General features: G+C 47.3%; 1 long non-coding RNA gene across 1 annotated transcript in view; it reads left to right on the forward strand.

Annotated features, from left to right (window-relative positions):
* The first annotated feature begins 841 nt into the window (after positions 1–841).
* Positions 842–15015, forward strand: part of LOC141077579 (uncharacterized) — a 51776-nt gene continuing 37602 nt past the window's right edge. The window contains exon 1 of the long non-coding RNA XR_012227591.1: positions 842–1130. This is a non-coding gene — a long non-coding RNA (uncharacterized lncRNA). The remainder of the gene's footprint in view (positions 1131–15015) is intronic.

A 15015-nucleotide genomic window follows, 5' to 3' on the forward strand; every position in this document is an offset into this window, starting at 1 on the left:
CAGTGATCGGGGTGCAGCAGAGGAGCAGTAACACTGGGGAGCAGTGATCGGGGCGAAGCACAGGAGCAGTAACACTGGGAGCAGTGATCGGGGTGCAGCACAGGAGCAGTAACACTGGGGAGCAGTGATCGGGGCGAAGCACAGGAGCAGTAACACTGGGGAGCAGTGATCGGGGCGAAGCACAGGAGCAGTAACACTGGGGAGCAGTGATCGGGGAGCAGCACAGGAGCAGTAACACTGGGGATCAGTGATCGGGGCGCAGCACAGGAGCAGTAACACTGGGGATCAGTGATCGGGGCGCAGCAGAGGAGCAGTAACACTGGGAGCAGTGATCGGGGTGCAGCACAGGAGCAGTAACACTGGGGAGCAGTGATCGGGGTGCAGCACAGGAGCAGTAACACTGGGGATCAGTGATCGGGGCGCAGCACAGGAGCAGTAACACTGGGGAGCAGTGATCGGGGCGCAGCACAGGAGCAGTAACACTGGGGAGCAGTGATCGGGGCGCAGCACAGGAGCAGTAACACTGGGGAGCAGTGGTCGGGGCGCAGCACAGGAGCAGTAACACTGGGGAGCAGTGATCGGGGCGCAGCAGAGGAGCAGTAACACTGGGGCGCAGTGATCGAGGAGCAGGAACACTGGGGATCAGTGATCGAGGAGCAGTAACACTGGGGAGCAGTGATCGAGGAGCAGAAACACTGGGGATCAGTGATCGGGGCGCAGCAGAGGAGCAGGAACACTGCGGGGTGTCGGGAGGGATCAGGGGGGTAGATGTTCTGGGGGACACACAATGATGGTGATCGGGGGGGACGGTGATTCGGGGCGCACACTCGGGGCACCGGGGTCTCTCACCTGCGCTCAGCAGCCCCCAGCAGGTCGCACACAGCAGCGGGATCCACATGCTCCGCTCCCTCCGCTCACACGTCCATAATCCTCCCGGCCGCTCCGCTCTCCGACTATCGAGGTCTCCGCTGTCAGCCGCATCTCAGCTCTGCCGGTCCCGCCCCCCACGTCACAGGTGGGCGGAGCCTTCGGTGTCTGCATCTGACAACATGAAGAGAGCGAGTGACAACTCCCGATCAAACCGCTGCAGCCAATCATCACTATGCGGACCGGAAATTTCCCACACAAAGGTGTCTGGTGTCAGGGTTACATTATTTGGGGTCTGGTGTCGGGGTTACATTATTTGGGGTCTGGTGTCAGTGTTACATTATTTGGGGTCTGGTGTCAGTGTTACATTATTTGGGGTCTGGTGTCAGTGTTACATTATTGGGGGTCTGGTGTCAGTGTTACATTATTTGGGGTCTGGTGTCGGGGTTACATTATTTGGGGTCTGGTGTCAGTGTTACATTATTTGGGGTCTGGTGTCAGTGTTACATTATTTGGGGTCTGGTGTCAGTGTTACATTATTGGGGGTCTGGTGTCAGTGTTACATTATTTGGGGTCTGGTGTCGGGGTTACATTATTTGGGGTCTGGTGTCGGGGTTACATTATTTGGGGTCTGGTGTCAGTGTTACATTATTTGGGGTCTGGTGTCGGGGTTACATTATTTGGGGTCTGGTGTCAGTGTTACATTATTTGGGGTCTGGTGTCAGTGTTACATTATTTGGGGTCTGGTGTCAGTGTTACATTATTGGGGGTCTGGTGTCAGTGTTACATTATTTGGAGTCTGGTGTCGAGGTTACATTATTTGGGGTCTGGTGTCGGGGTTACATTATTTGGGGTCTGGTGTCGGGTTACATTATTTGGAGTCTGGTGTCGGGGTTACATTATTTGGGGTCTGGTGTCGGGGTTACATTATTTGGGGTCTGGTGTCAGTGTTACATTATTTGGGGTCTGGTGTCAGTGTTACATTATTTGGGGTCTGGTGTCAGTGTTACATTATTGGGGGTCTGGTGTCAGTGTTACATTATTTGGAGTCTGGTGTCGAGGTTACATTATTTGGGGTCTGGTGTCGGGGTTACATTATTTGGGGTCTGGTGTCGGGTTACATTATTTGGAGTCTGGTGTCGGGGTTACATTATTTGGGGTCTGGTGTCGGTGTTACATTATTAGGGGTCTGGTGTCAGGGTTACATTATTGGGGGTCTGGTGTCGGGGTTACATTATTTGGTGTCTGGTGTCAGGGTTACATTATTTGGGGTCTGGTGTCGGGGTTACATTATTTGGGGTCTGGTGTCAGTGTTACATTATTTGGGGTCTGGTGTCGGGGTTACATTATTTGGGGTCTGGTGTCAGTGTTACATTATTTGGGGTCTGGTGTCAGTGTTACATTATTTGGAGTCTGGTGTCGGGGTTACATTATTTGGGGTCTGGTGTCAGTGTTACATTATTTGGGGTCTGGTGTCGGGGTTACATTATTTGGGGTCTGGTGTCAGTGTTACATTATTTGGGGTCTGGTGTCAGTGTTACATTATTTGGGGTCTGGTGTCAGTGTTACATTATTGGGGGTCTGGTGTCAGTGTTACATTATTTGGGGTCTGGTGTCGGGGTTACATTATTTGGGGTCTGGTGTCAGTGTTACATTATTTGGGGTCTGGTGTCAGTGTTACATTATTTGGGGTCTGGTGTCAGTGTTACATTATTGGGGGTCTGGTGTCAGTGTTACATTATTTGGAGTCTGGTGTCGAGGTTACATTATTTGGGGTCTGGTGTCGGGGTTACATTATTTGGGGTCTGGTGTCAGTGTTACATTATTTGGGGTCTGGTGTCAGTGTTACATTATTTGGGGTCTGGTGTCAGTGTTACATTATTGGGGGTCTGGTGTCAGTGTTACATTATTTGGAGTCTGGTGTCGAGGTTACATTATTTGGGGTCTGGTGTCGGGTTACATTATTTGGAGTCTGGTGTCGGGGTTACATTATTTGGGGTCTGGTGTCGGTGTTACATTATTAGGGGTCTGGTGTCAGGGTTACATTATTGGGGGTCTGGTGTCGGGGTTACATTATTTGGGGTCTGGTGTCGGGGTTACATTATTTGGAGTCTGGTGTCGGGGTTACATTATTTGGGGTCTGGTGTCGGTGTTACATTATTAGGGGTCTGGTGTCAGGGTTACATTATTGGGGGTCTGGTGTCGGGGTTACATTATTTGGAGTCTGGTGTCGAGGTTACATTATTTGGGGTCTGGTGTCAGTGTTACATTATTTGGGGTCTGGTGTCAGTGTTACATTATTTGGGGTCTGGTGTCAGTGTTACATTATTGGGGGTCTGGTGTCAGTGTTACATTATTTGGAGTCTGGTGTCGAGGTTACATTATTTGGGGTCTGGTGTCGGGTTACATTATTTGGAGTCTGGTGTCGGGGTTACATTATTTGGGGTCTGGTGTCGGTGTTACATTATTAGGGGTCTGGTGTCAGGGTTACATTATTGGGGGTCTGGTGTCGGGGTTACATTATTTGGGGTCTGGTGTCGGGGTTACATTATTTGGAGTCTGGTGTCGGGGTTACATTATTTGGGGTCTGGTGTCGGGGTTACATTATTTGGAGTCTGGTGTCGGGGTTACATTATTTGGAGTCTGGTGTCGGGGTTACATTATTTGGGGTCTGGTGTCGGGGTTACATTATTTGGGGTCTGGTGTCAGGGTTACATTATTGGGGGTCTGGTGTCGGGGTTACATTATTTGGGGTCTGGTGTCGGTGTTACATTATTAGGGGTCTGGTGTCAGTGTTACATTATTTGGAGTCTGGTGTCGGGGTTACATTATTTGGGGTCTGGTGTCGGGGTTACATTATTTGGTGTCTGGTGTCAGTGTTACATTATTGGGGGTCTGGTGTCGGGGTTACATTATTTGGGGTCTGGTGTCAGTGTTACATTATTAGGGGTCTGGTGTCAGTGTTACATTATTTGGAGTCTGGTGTCGGGGTTACATTATTTGGGGTCTGGTGTCGGGGTTACATTATTTGGTGTCTGGTGTCAGTGTTACATTATTTGGGGTCTGGTGTCAGTGTTACATTATTGGGGGTCTGGTGTCAGTGTTACATTATTTGGGGTCTGGTGTCAGTGTTACATTATTGGGGGTCTGGTGTCGGGTTACATTATTTGGGGTCTGGTGTCGGGGGTTACATTATTTGGGGTCTGGTGTCAGTGTTACATTATTTGGGGTCTGGTGTCAGTGTTACATTATTGGGGGTCTGGTGTCAGTGTTACATTATTTGGGGTCTGGTGTCGGGGTTACATTATTTGGGGTCTGGTGTCGGGTTACATTATTTGGGGTCTGGTGTCGGGGTTACATTATTTGGAGTCTGGTGTCGGGGTTACATTATTTGGAGTCTGGTGTCGGGGTTCATAGAATCATAGAATCATAGAATCGTAGAGTTGGAAGGGACCTCCTGGGCCATCTGGTCCAACCCCCTGCTCAAAGCAGGATTCGCTAAATCATCCCAGTCAGATGTCTGTCCAGCCTCTGTTTGAAGACTTCCATTGAAGGAGAACTCACCACTTCTCGTGGCAGCCTGTTCCACTCATTGATCACTCTAACTGTCAAAAAGTTTTTTCTAATATCTAATCTGTGTTTCCTCCCATTCAGTTTCATCCCATTGCTTCTAGTCTTTCCTTGTGCAAATGAGAATAAAGTTGATCCTTCTACAATGTGACAGCCCTTTAGATATTTGTAGACAGCTATTAAGTCTCCTCTCAGTCTTCTCTTTTGCAAACTAAACATTCCCAAATCCTGCAACCTTTCCTCATAAGACAGGGTTTGCAGACCGGTCACCATTCTGGTCGCTCTTTTCGGAACTTGCTCCAGTTTGTTGATGTCTTTTTTAAAATGTGGTGCCCAAAACTGGACACAATATTCCAGATGAGGTCGGACCAAAGAGGAGTAGAGGGAAATAATGACTTCACGTGATCTAGACTGTATGCTTCTGTTAATACATCCTAGAATTGCATTTGCCTTTTTTGCTGCTGCATCACACTGTTGACTCATATTCAGTCTGTGATCTATTAGTATACCCAAGTCTTTTTCACATGTGCTGTCACTTAGCCCTATTCCTCCCATTCTATATATGCTTTTTCCATTTTTATTGCCCAGATGTAGTACTTTGCATTTCTCCCTGTTAAAAACCATTCTGTTAGTTGCTGCCCACTTCTCCAGTTTATTTAAATCTTTTTGAATCCTCTCTCTTCTCTAGTATTAGCTATCCCTCCTAGCTTTGTGTCATCAGCAAATTTAATCAGTTTACCCTCAATTCCTTCATCTAAATCGTTGATAAAGATGTTGAACAATACAGGGCCCAGGACAGAGCCCTGTGGTACCCCACTTGAGACATTCTTCCAACTGGATGTGCAGCCATTTACGACCACTCTTTGGGTCCGATCACTAAGCCAGTTATGAATCCACCTAACAGTTGCCTTGTCCATTCCATACTTAATCATTTTTTCAATAAGGATTGTATGAGAGACTTTGTCAAATGCTTTGCTGAAGTCAAGATATACTATATCTACAGCATTTCCTTGATCTACCCAATCAGTGATACCGTCATAGAAGGAAATTAAGTTAGTCTGACATGACTTATTAGTTACAAACCCATGCTGACTCTGTTTAATCACTTCATTCTTATCCAGGTATTGACATATATGTTGTTTAATAATTTGTTCAAAGATCTTTCCTGGTATAGAAGTCAGACTCACCGGCCTATAGTTGCCTGGGTCCACCTTCTTCCCCTTTTTGAAGATAGGAACAACATTTGCTCTTCTCCAGTCTTCTGGCACTTCTCCTGTTCTCCAAGAATTTTCAAAGATTATAGAGAGGGGTTCAAAAATTTCTTCTGCTATCTCCTTCAGTACTCTGGGGTGTAATTCATCTGGACCTGGAGACTTGAATTCATTTAGGTTAGCTAAGTGTTTCCTCACTATCTTTCTGTTTATAGATATCCTGGATTCTTCTATTCCCTTAATAGGACAGTGAATAACAGTTGATGTTACATTTCCTTTCTGAGAGAAAACAGATGCAAAATAGGAATTTAAAAGTTCAGCCTTCTCAACATCCTGTCTTACCATTTCATCATTTTCATCCTGTAAAAATCCTATAGCATCTTTGACTTTTCTTTTACTTTTGACATATCCCCAAAATCCTTTATTATTGCTTTTGACATCTCTTGCAAGCCTCAATTCATTTTCAGCTTTAGATAATCTGATTTGTGTCCTGCAGGTTCTGCAGACAGCATTATATTCTTCTTTAGATATGCCTCCCTCTTTCCATTTTATAAACATTTTTTTCTTCCTTTTTAGCATGTGCTTAAGTTCTGTGTTCATCCATCCTGGTTTCCTTAACTGCTTCCTATTCTTCCCTCTTTTCGGAATTAACAACTGTGCTTTGAGAATTTCATTTTTCAAGATTTCCCATCCTTCCTGGACATTTTTGTCTTTAAGGATATCCAGCCATTGGATCCCTCCAATTCTCTTTCTGAATGTCGGGGGGGTCTGGTGTCGGGGTTACATTATTTGGGGTCTGGTGTCGGGGTTACATTATTTGGAGTCTGGTGTCGGGGTTACATTATTTGGAGTCTGGTGTCGGGGTTACATTATTTGGGGTCTGGTGTCGGGGTTACATTATTGGGGGTCTGGTGTCGGGGTTACATTATTTGGGGTCTGGTGTCGGGGTTACATTATTTGGGGTCTGGTGTCAGGGTTACATTATTTGGGGTCTGGTGTCAGGGTTACATTATTTGGGGTCTGGTGTCAGTGTTACATTATTGGGGGTCTGGTGTCGGGTTACATTATTTGGGGTCTGGTGTCAGGGTTACATTATTTGGGGTCTGGTGTCAGTGTTACATTATTTGGGGTCTGGTGTCAGTGTTACATTATTGGGGGTCTGGTGTCAGTGTTACATTATTTGGGGTCTGGTGTCGGGGTTACATTATTTGGGGTCTGGTGTCAGGGTTACATTATTTGGGGTCTGGTGTCAGTGTTACATTATTTGGGGTCTGGTGTCAGTGTTACATTATTTGGGGTCTGGTGTCAGGGTTACATTATTTGGGGTCTGGTGTCGGGGTTACATTATTGGGGGTCTGGTGTCGGGGTTACATTATTGGGGGTCTGGTGTCGGGGTTACATTATTTGGGGTCTGGTGTCGGGGTTACATTATTGGGGGTCTGGTGTCGGGGTTACATTATTTGGGGTCTGGTGTCGGGGTTACATTATTTGGGGTCTGGTGTCGGGGTTACATTATTTGGGGTCTGGTGTCGGGGTTACATTATTGGGGGTCTGGTGTCGGGGTTACATTATTGGGGGTCTGGTGTCGGGGTTACATTATTGGGGGTCTGGTGTCGGGGTTACATTATTGGGGGTCTGGTGTCGGGGTTACATTATTTGGGGTCTGGTGTCGGGGTTACATTATTTGGGGTCTGGTGTCGGGGTTACATTATTTGGGGTCTGGTGTCGGGGTTACATTATTGGGGGTCTGGTGTCGGGGTTACATTATTTGGGGTCTGGTGTCGGGGTTACATTATTGGGGGTCTGGTGTCGGGGTTACATTATTGGGGGTCTGGTGTCGGGGTTACATTATTTGGGGTCTGGTGTCAGTGTTACATTATTTGGGGTCTGGTGTCAGTGTTACATTATTTGGGGTCTGGTGTCGGGGTTACATTATTTGGGGTCTGGTGTCGGGTTACATTATTTGGGGTCTGGTGTCGGGGTTACATTATTTGGAGTCTGGTGTCGGGGTTACATTATTTGGAGTCTGGTGTCGGGGTTACATTATTTGGAGTCTGGTGTCGGGGTTACATTATTTGGGGTCTGGTGTCGGGGTTACATTATTTGGAGTCTGGTGTCGGGGTTACATTATTTGGAGTCTGGTGTCGGGGTTACATTATTTGGGGTCTGGTGTCGGGGTTACATTATTGGGGGTCTGGTGTCGGGGTTACATTATTTGGGGTCTGGTGTCGGGGTTACATTATTTGGGGTCTGGTGTCAGGGTTACATTATTTGGGGTCTGGTGTCAGTGTTACATTATTTGGGGTCTGGTGTCAGTGTTACATTATTGGGGGTCTGGTGTCGGGTTACATTATTTGGGGTCTGGTGTCAGGGTTACATTATTTGGGGTCTGGTGTCAGTGTTACATTATTTGGGGTCTGGTGTCAGTGTTACATTATTGGGGGTCTGGTGTCAGTGTTACATTATTTGGGGTCTGGTGTCGGGGTTACATTATTTGGGGTCTGGTGTCAGGGTTACATTATTTGGGGTCTGGTGTCAGTGTTACATTATTTGGAGTCTGGTGTCGGGGTTACATTATTTGGGGTCTGGTGTCAGGGTTACATTATTTGGGGTCTGGTGTCAGTGTTACATTATTTGGGGTCTGGTGTCAGTGTTACATTATTGGGGGTCTGGTGTCGGGTTACATTATTTGGGGTCTGGTGTCAGGGTTACATTATTTGGGGTCTGGTGTCAGTGTTACATTATTTGGGGTCTGGTGTCAGTGTTACATTATTGGGGGTCTGGTGTCAGTGTTACATTATTTGGGGTCTGGTGTCGGGGTTACATTATTTGGGGTCTGGTGTCAGGGTTACATTATTTGGGGTCTGGTGTCAGTGTTACATTATTAGGGGTCTGGTGTCAGTGTTACATTATTTGGAGTCTGGTGTCGGGGTTACATTATTTGGGGTCTGGTGTCGGGGTTACATTATTTGGTGTCTGGTGTCAGTGTTACATTATTTGGGGTCTGGTGTCGGGGTTACATTATTTGGGGTCTGGTGTCGGGGTTACATTATTTGGAGTCTGGTGTCGGGGTTACATTATTTGGGGTCTGGTGTCGGGGTTACATTATTTGGAGTCTGGTGTCGGGGTTACATTATTTGGAGTCTGGTGTCGGGGTTACATTATTTGGGGTCTGGTGTCGGGGTTACATTATTTGGAGTCTGGTGTCGGGGTTACATTATTTGGGGTCTGGTGTCGGGGTTACATTATTTGGAGTCTGGTGTCGGGGTTACATTATTTGGGGTCTGGTGTCGGGGTTACATTATTTGGAGTCTGGTGTCGGGGTTACATTATTTGGAGTCTGGTGTCGGGGTTACATTATTTGGTGTCTGGTGTCAGGGTTACATTATTTGGGGTCTGGTGTCGGGGTTACATTATTTGGGGTCTGGTGTCGGGGTTACATTATTTGGAGTCTGGTGTCGGGGTTACATTATTTGGAGTCTGGTGTCGGGGTTACATTATTTGGGGTCTGGTGTCGGGGTTACATTATTTGGAGTCTGGTGTCGGGGTTACATTATTTGGAGTCTGGTGTCGGGGTTACATTATTTGGGGTCTGGTGTCGGGGTTACATTATTGGGGGTCTGGTGTCGGGGTTACATTATTTGGGGTCTGGTGTCGGGGTTACATTATTTGGGGTCTGGTGTCAGGGTTACATTATTGGGGGTCTGGTGTCGGGGTTACATTATTTGGGGTCTGGTGTCAGTGTTACATTATTAGGGGTCTGGTGTCAGTGTTACATTATTTGGAGTCTGGTGTCGGGGTTACATTATTTGGGGTCTGGTGTCGGGGTTACATTATTTGGTGTCTGGTGTCAGTGTTACATTATTGGGGGTCTGGTGTCGGGGTTACATTATTTGGGGTCTGGTGTCAGTGTTACATTATTAGGGGTCTGGTGTCAGTGTTACATTATTTGGAGTCTGGTGTCGGGGTTACATTATTTGGGGTCTGGTGTCGGGGTTACATTATTTGGTGTCTGGTGTCAGTGTTACATTATTTGGGGTCTGGTGTCAGTGTTACATTATTGGGGGTCTGGTGTCAGTGTTACATTATTTGGGGTCTGGTGTCAGTGTTACATTATTGGGGGTCTGGTGTCGGGTTACATTATTTGGGGTCTGGTGTCAGGGTTACATTATTTGGGGTCTGGTGTCAGTGTTACATTATTTGGGGTCTGGTGTCAGTGTTACATTATTGGGGGTCTGGTGTCAGTGTTACATTATTTGGGGTCTGGTGTCGGGGTTACATTATTTGGGGTCTGGTGTCGGGTTACATTATTTGGGGTCTGGTGTCGGGGTTACATTATTTGGAGTCTGGTGTCGGGGTTACATTATTTGGAGTCTGGTGTCGGGGTTACATTATTTGGGGTCTGGTGTCGGGGTTACATTATTTGGAGTCTGGTGTCGGGGTTACATTATTTGGAGTCTGGTGTCGGGGTTACATTATTTGGGGTCTGGTGTCGGGGTTACATTATTTGGGGTCTGGTGTCAGGGTTACATTATTGGGGGTCTGGTGTCGGGGTTACATTATTTGGGGTCTGGTGTCAGTGTTACATTATTAGGGGTCTGGTGTCAGTGTTACATTATTTGGGGTCTGGTGTCGGGGTTACATTATTTGGGGTCTGGTGTCGGGGTTACATTATTTGGTGTCTGGTGTCAGTGTTACATTATTGGGGGTCTGGTGTCGGGGTTACATTATTTGGGGTCTGGTGTCGGGGTTACATTATTTGGGGTCTGGTGTCGGGGTTACATTATTAGGGGTCTGGTGTCGGGGTTACATTATTGGGGGTCTGGTGTCGGGGTTACATTATTTGGGGTCTGGTGTCAGTGTTACATTATTTTGGGGTCTGGTGTCGGGGTTACATTATTGGGGGTCTGGTGTCGGGGTTACATTATTGGGGGTCTGGTGTCGGGGTTACATTATTTGGGGTCTGGTGTCGGTGTTACATTATTTGGGGTCTGGTGTCGGGGTTACATTATTGGGGGTCTGGTGTCGGGGTTACATTATTTGGGGTCTGGTGTCGGGGTTACATTATTTGGGGTCTGGTGTCAGGGTTACATTATTGGGGGTCTGGTGTCGGGGTTACATTATTTGGGGTCTGGTGTCAGTGTTACATTATTAGGGGTCTGGTGTCGGGGTTACATTATTAGGGGTCTGGTGTCGGGGTTACATTATTTGGGGTCTGGTGTCAGGGTTACATTATTGGGGGTCTGGTGTCAGTGTTACATTATTAGGGGTCTGGTGTCGGGGTTACATTATTTGGGGTCTGGTGTCGGGGTTACATTATTGGGGGTCTGGTGTCGGGGTTACATTATTTGGAGTCTGGTGTCGGGGTTACATTATTTGGGGTCTGGTGTCGGGGTTACATTATTTGGGGTCTGGTGTCGGGGTTACATTATTTGGAGTCTGGTGTCGGGGTTACATTATTTGGAGTCTGGTGTCGGGGTTACATTATTTGGGGTCTGGTGTCGGGGTTACATTATTGGGGGTCTGGTGTCGGGGTTACATTATTTGGGGTCTGGTGTCAGTGTTACATTATTTGGGGTCTGGTGTCGGGGTTACATTATTTGGGGTCTGGTGTCGGGGTTACATTATTGGGGGTCTGGTGTCGGGGTTACATTATTTGGGGTCTGGTGTCAGTGTTACATTATTTGGGGTCTGGTGTCGGGGTTACATTATTGGGGGTCTGGTGTCGGGGTTACATTATTTGGGGTCTGGTGTCGGGGTTACATTATTTGGGGTCTGGTGTCAGTGTTACATTATTGGGGGTCTGGTGTCGGGGTTACATTATTTGGGGTCTGGTGTCAGTGTTACATTATTAGGGGTCTGGTGTCGGGGTTACATTATTAGGGGTCTGGTGTCGGGGTTACATTATTTGGGGTCTGGTGTCAGGGTTACATTATTGGGGGTCTGGTGTCAGTGTTACATTATTAGGGGTCTGGTGTCGGGGTTACATTATTTGGGGTCTGGTGTCGGGGTTACATTATTGGGGGTCTGGTGTCGGGGTTACATTATTGGGGGTCTGGTGTCGGGGTTACATTATTTGGGGTCTGGTGTCAGGGTTACATTATTTGGGGTCTGGTGTCGGGGTTACATTATTGGGGGTCTGGTGTCGGGGTTACATTATTGGGGGTCTGGTGTCGGGGTTACATTATTTGGGGTCTGGTGTCGGGGTTACATTATTTGGGGTCTGGTGTCGGGGTTACATTATTTGGGGTCTGGTGTCAGGGTTACATTATTTGGGGTCTGGTGTCGGGGTTACATTATTTGGGGTCTGGTGTCGGGGTTACATTATTGGGGGTCTGGTGTCGGGGTTACATTATTTGGAGTCTGGTGTCGGGGTTACATTATTGGGGGTCTGGTGTCGGGGTTACATTATTTGGGGTCTGGTGTCGGGGTTACATTATTTGGGGTCTGGTGTCAGGGTTACATTATTTGGGGTCTGGTGTCAGGGTTACATTATTTGGGGTCTGGTGTCGGGGTTACATTATTTGGGGTCTGGTGTCAGTTTTATATTATTTGATGTCTGGTGTCGGGGTTACATTATTTGGGGTCTGGTGTCAGTGTTACATTATTTGGGGTCTGGTGTCGGGGTTACATTATTTGGAGTCTGGTGTCGGGGTTACATTATTTGGGGTCTGGTGTCGGGGTTACATTATTTGGAGTCTGGTGTCGGGGTTACATTATTGGGGGTCTGGTGTCCGGGTTACATTATTTGGGGTGTGGTGTTGGGTTTACATTATTTGGGGTCTGGTGTCGGGGTTACATTATTTGGGGTGTGGTGTTGGGTTTACATTATTTGGGGTCTGGTGTCGGGGTTACAATATTTGGAGTCTGGTGTCGGGGTTACATTATTTGGGGTCTGGTGTCGGGGTTACATTATTTGGAGTCTGGTGTCGGGGTTACATTATTTGGTGTCTGGTGTAGGGTTACATTATTTGGAGTCTGGTGTCGGGTTACATTATTTGGGGTCTGGTGTAGGGTTACATTATTTGGGGTCTGGTGTCGGGGTTACATTATTTGGGGTGTGGTGTTGGGTTTACATTATTTGGGGTGTGGTGTTGGGTTTACATTATTTGGAGTCTGGTGTCGGGTTACATTATTTGGGGTCTGGTGTCGGGGTTACATTATTTGGGGTGTGGTGTTGGGTTTACATTATTTGGGGTCTGGTGTCGGGATTACATTATTTGGGGTCTGGTGTCGGGTTACATTATTTGGAGTCTGGTGTCGGGGTTACATTATTTGGTGTCTGGTGTCGGGGTTACATTATTTGGTGTCTGGTGTCAGTGTTACATTATTTGGAGTCTGGTGTCGGGGTTACATTATTTGGGGTCTGTGTCGGGTTACATTATTTGGAGTCTGGTGTCGGGGTTACATTATTTGGAGTCTGGTGTCGGGGTTACATTATTTGGTGTCTGGTGTCAGTGTTACATTATTGGGGGTCTGGTGTCGGGGTTACATTATTTGGAGTCTGGTGTCGGGGTTACATTATTTGGGGTCTGGTGTCGGGGTTACATTATTTGGTGTCTGGTGTCAGTGTTACATTATTGGGGGTCTGGTGTCGGGGTTACATTATTTGGAGTCTGGTGTCGGGGTTACATTATTTGGAGTCTGGTGTCGGGGTTACATTATTTGGGGTCTGGTGTCAGTTTTATATTATTTGATGTCTGGTGTCGGGATTACATTATTTGGGGTCTGGTGTCAGTGTTACATTATTTGGTGTCTGGTGTCGGGGTTACATTATTGGGGTCTGGTGTCGGGGTTACATTATTTGGAGTCTGGTGTCGGGGTTACATTATTTGGAGTCTGGTGTCGGGGTTACATTATTTGGTGTCTGGTGTAGGGTTACATTATTTGGGGTCTGGTGCCGGGGTTACATTATTTGGGGTCTGGTGTCGGGGTTACATTATTTGGAGTCTGGTGTCGGGGTTACATTATTGGGGGTCTGGTGTCGGGGTTACATTATTTGGGGTCTGGTGTCGGGGTTACATTATTTGGGGTCTGGTGTCGGGGTTACATTATTTGGGGTCTGGTGTCAGTGTTACATTATTGGGGGTCTGGTGTCGGGGTTACATTATTGGGGGTCTGGTGTCGGGGTTACATTATTTGGGGTCTGGTGTCGGGGTTACATTATTTGGGGTCTGGTGTCGAGGTTACATTATTTGGTGTCTGGTGTCGGGGTTACATTATTTGGGGTCTGGTGTCAGTGTTACATTATTTGGGGTCTGGTGTAGGGTTACATTATTTGGGGTCTGGTGTCAGTGTTACATTATTTGGGGTCTGGTGTCAGTGTTACATTATTGGGGGTCTGGTGTCGGGGTTACATTATTGGGGGTCTGGTGTCGGGGTTACATTATTGGGGGTCTGGTGTCGGGGTTACATTATTGGGGGTCTGGTGTCGGGGTTACATTATTTGGGGTCTGGTGTAGGGTTACATTATTTGGGGTCTGGTGTCGGGGTTACATTATTTGGGGTCTGGTGTCGGGGTTACATTATTTGGGGTCTGGTGTCGGGGTTACATTATTTGGTGTCTGGTGTCGGGGTTACATTATTGGGGGTCTGGTGTCGGGGTTACATTATTGGGGGTCTGGTGTCGGGGTTACATTATTTGGGGTCTGGTGTAGGGTTACATTATTTGGGGTCTGGTGTCGGGGTTACATTATTTGGGGTCTGGTGTCGGGGTTACATTATTTGGGGTCTGGTGTAAGGTTACATTATTTGGGGTCTGGTGTCGGGGTTACATTATTGGGGGTCTGGTGTCGGGGTTACATTATTTGGGGTCTGGTGTCGGGGTTACATTATTGGGGGTCTGGTGTAGGGTTACATTATTGGGGGTCTGGTGTCGGGGTTACATTATTTGGTGTCTGGTGTCGGGGTTACATTATTTGGTGTCTGGTGTCGGTGTTACATTATTTGGGGTCTGGTGTCGGGGTTACATTATTTGGGGTCTGGTGTCGGGGTTACATTATTTGGGGTCTGTTGTCATGGTTACATTATTTGGGGTCTGGTGTCGGGGTTACATTATTTGGTGTCTGGTGTCGGTGTTACATTATTTGGGGTCTGGTGTCGGGGTTATATTATTTGGTGTCTGGTGTAGAGTTACATTATTTGGGGTCTGGTGTTGGGGTTACATTATTTGGGGTCTGGTGTCGGGTTATATTATTTGGTGTCTGGTGTAGGGTTACATTATTTGGGGTCTGGTGTCAGTGTTACATTATTTGGGGTCTGGTGTCGGGGTTACATTATTTGGGGTCTGGTGTCGGGGTTACATTATTTGGGGTCTGGTGTCGGGGTTACATTATTTGGGGTCTGGTGTCGGGGTTACATTATTGGG

This window comes from Dendrobates tinctorius, unplaced genomic scaffold, assembly GCF_039654945.1.
Source record: "Dendrobates tinctorius isolate UK_male_01 unplaced genomic scaffold, ASM3965494v1 ptg000458l, whole genome shotgun sequence".
NCBI classification, from domain to species: Eukaryota; Metazoa; Chordata; class Amphibia; order Anura; family Dendrobatidae; genus Dendrobates; species Dendrobates tinctorius.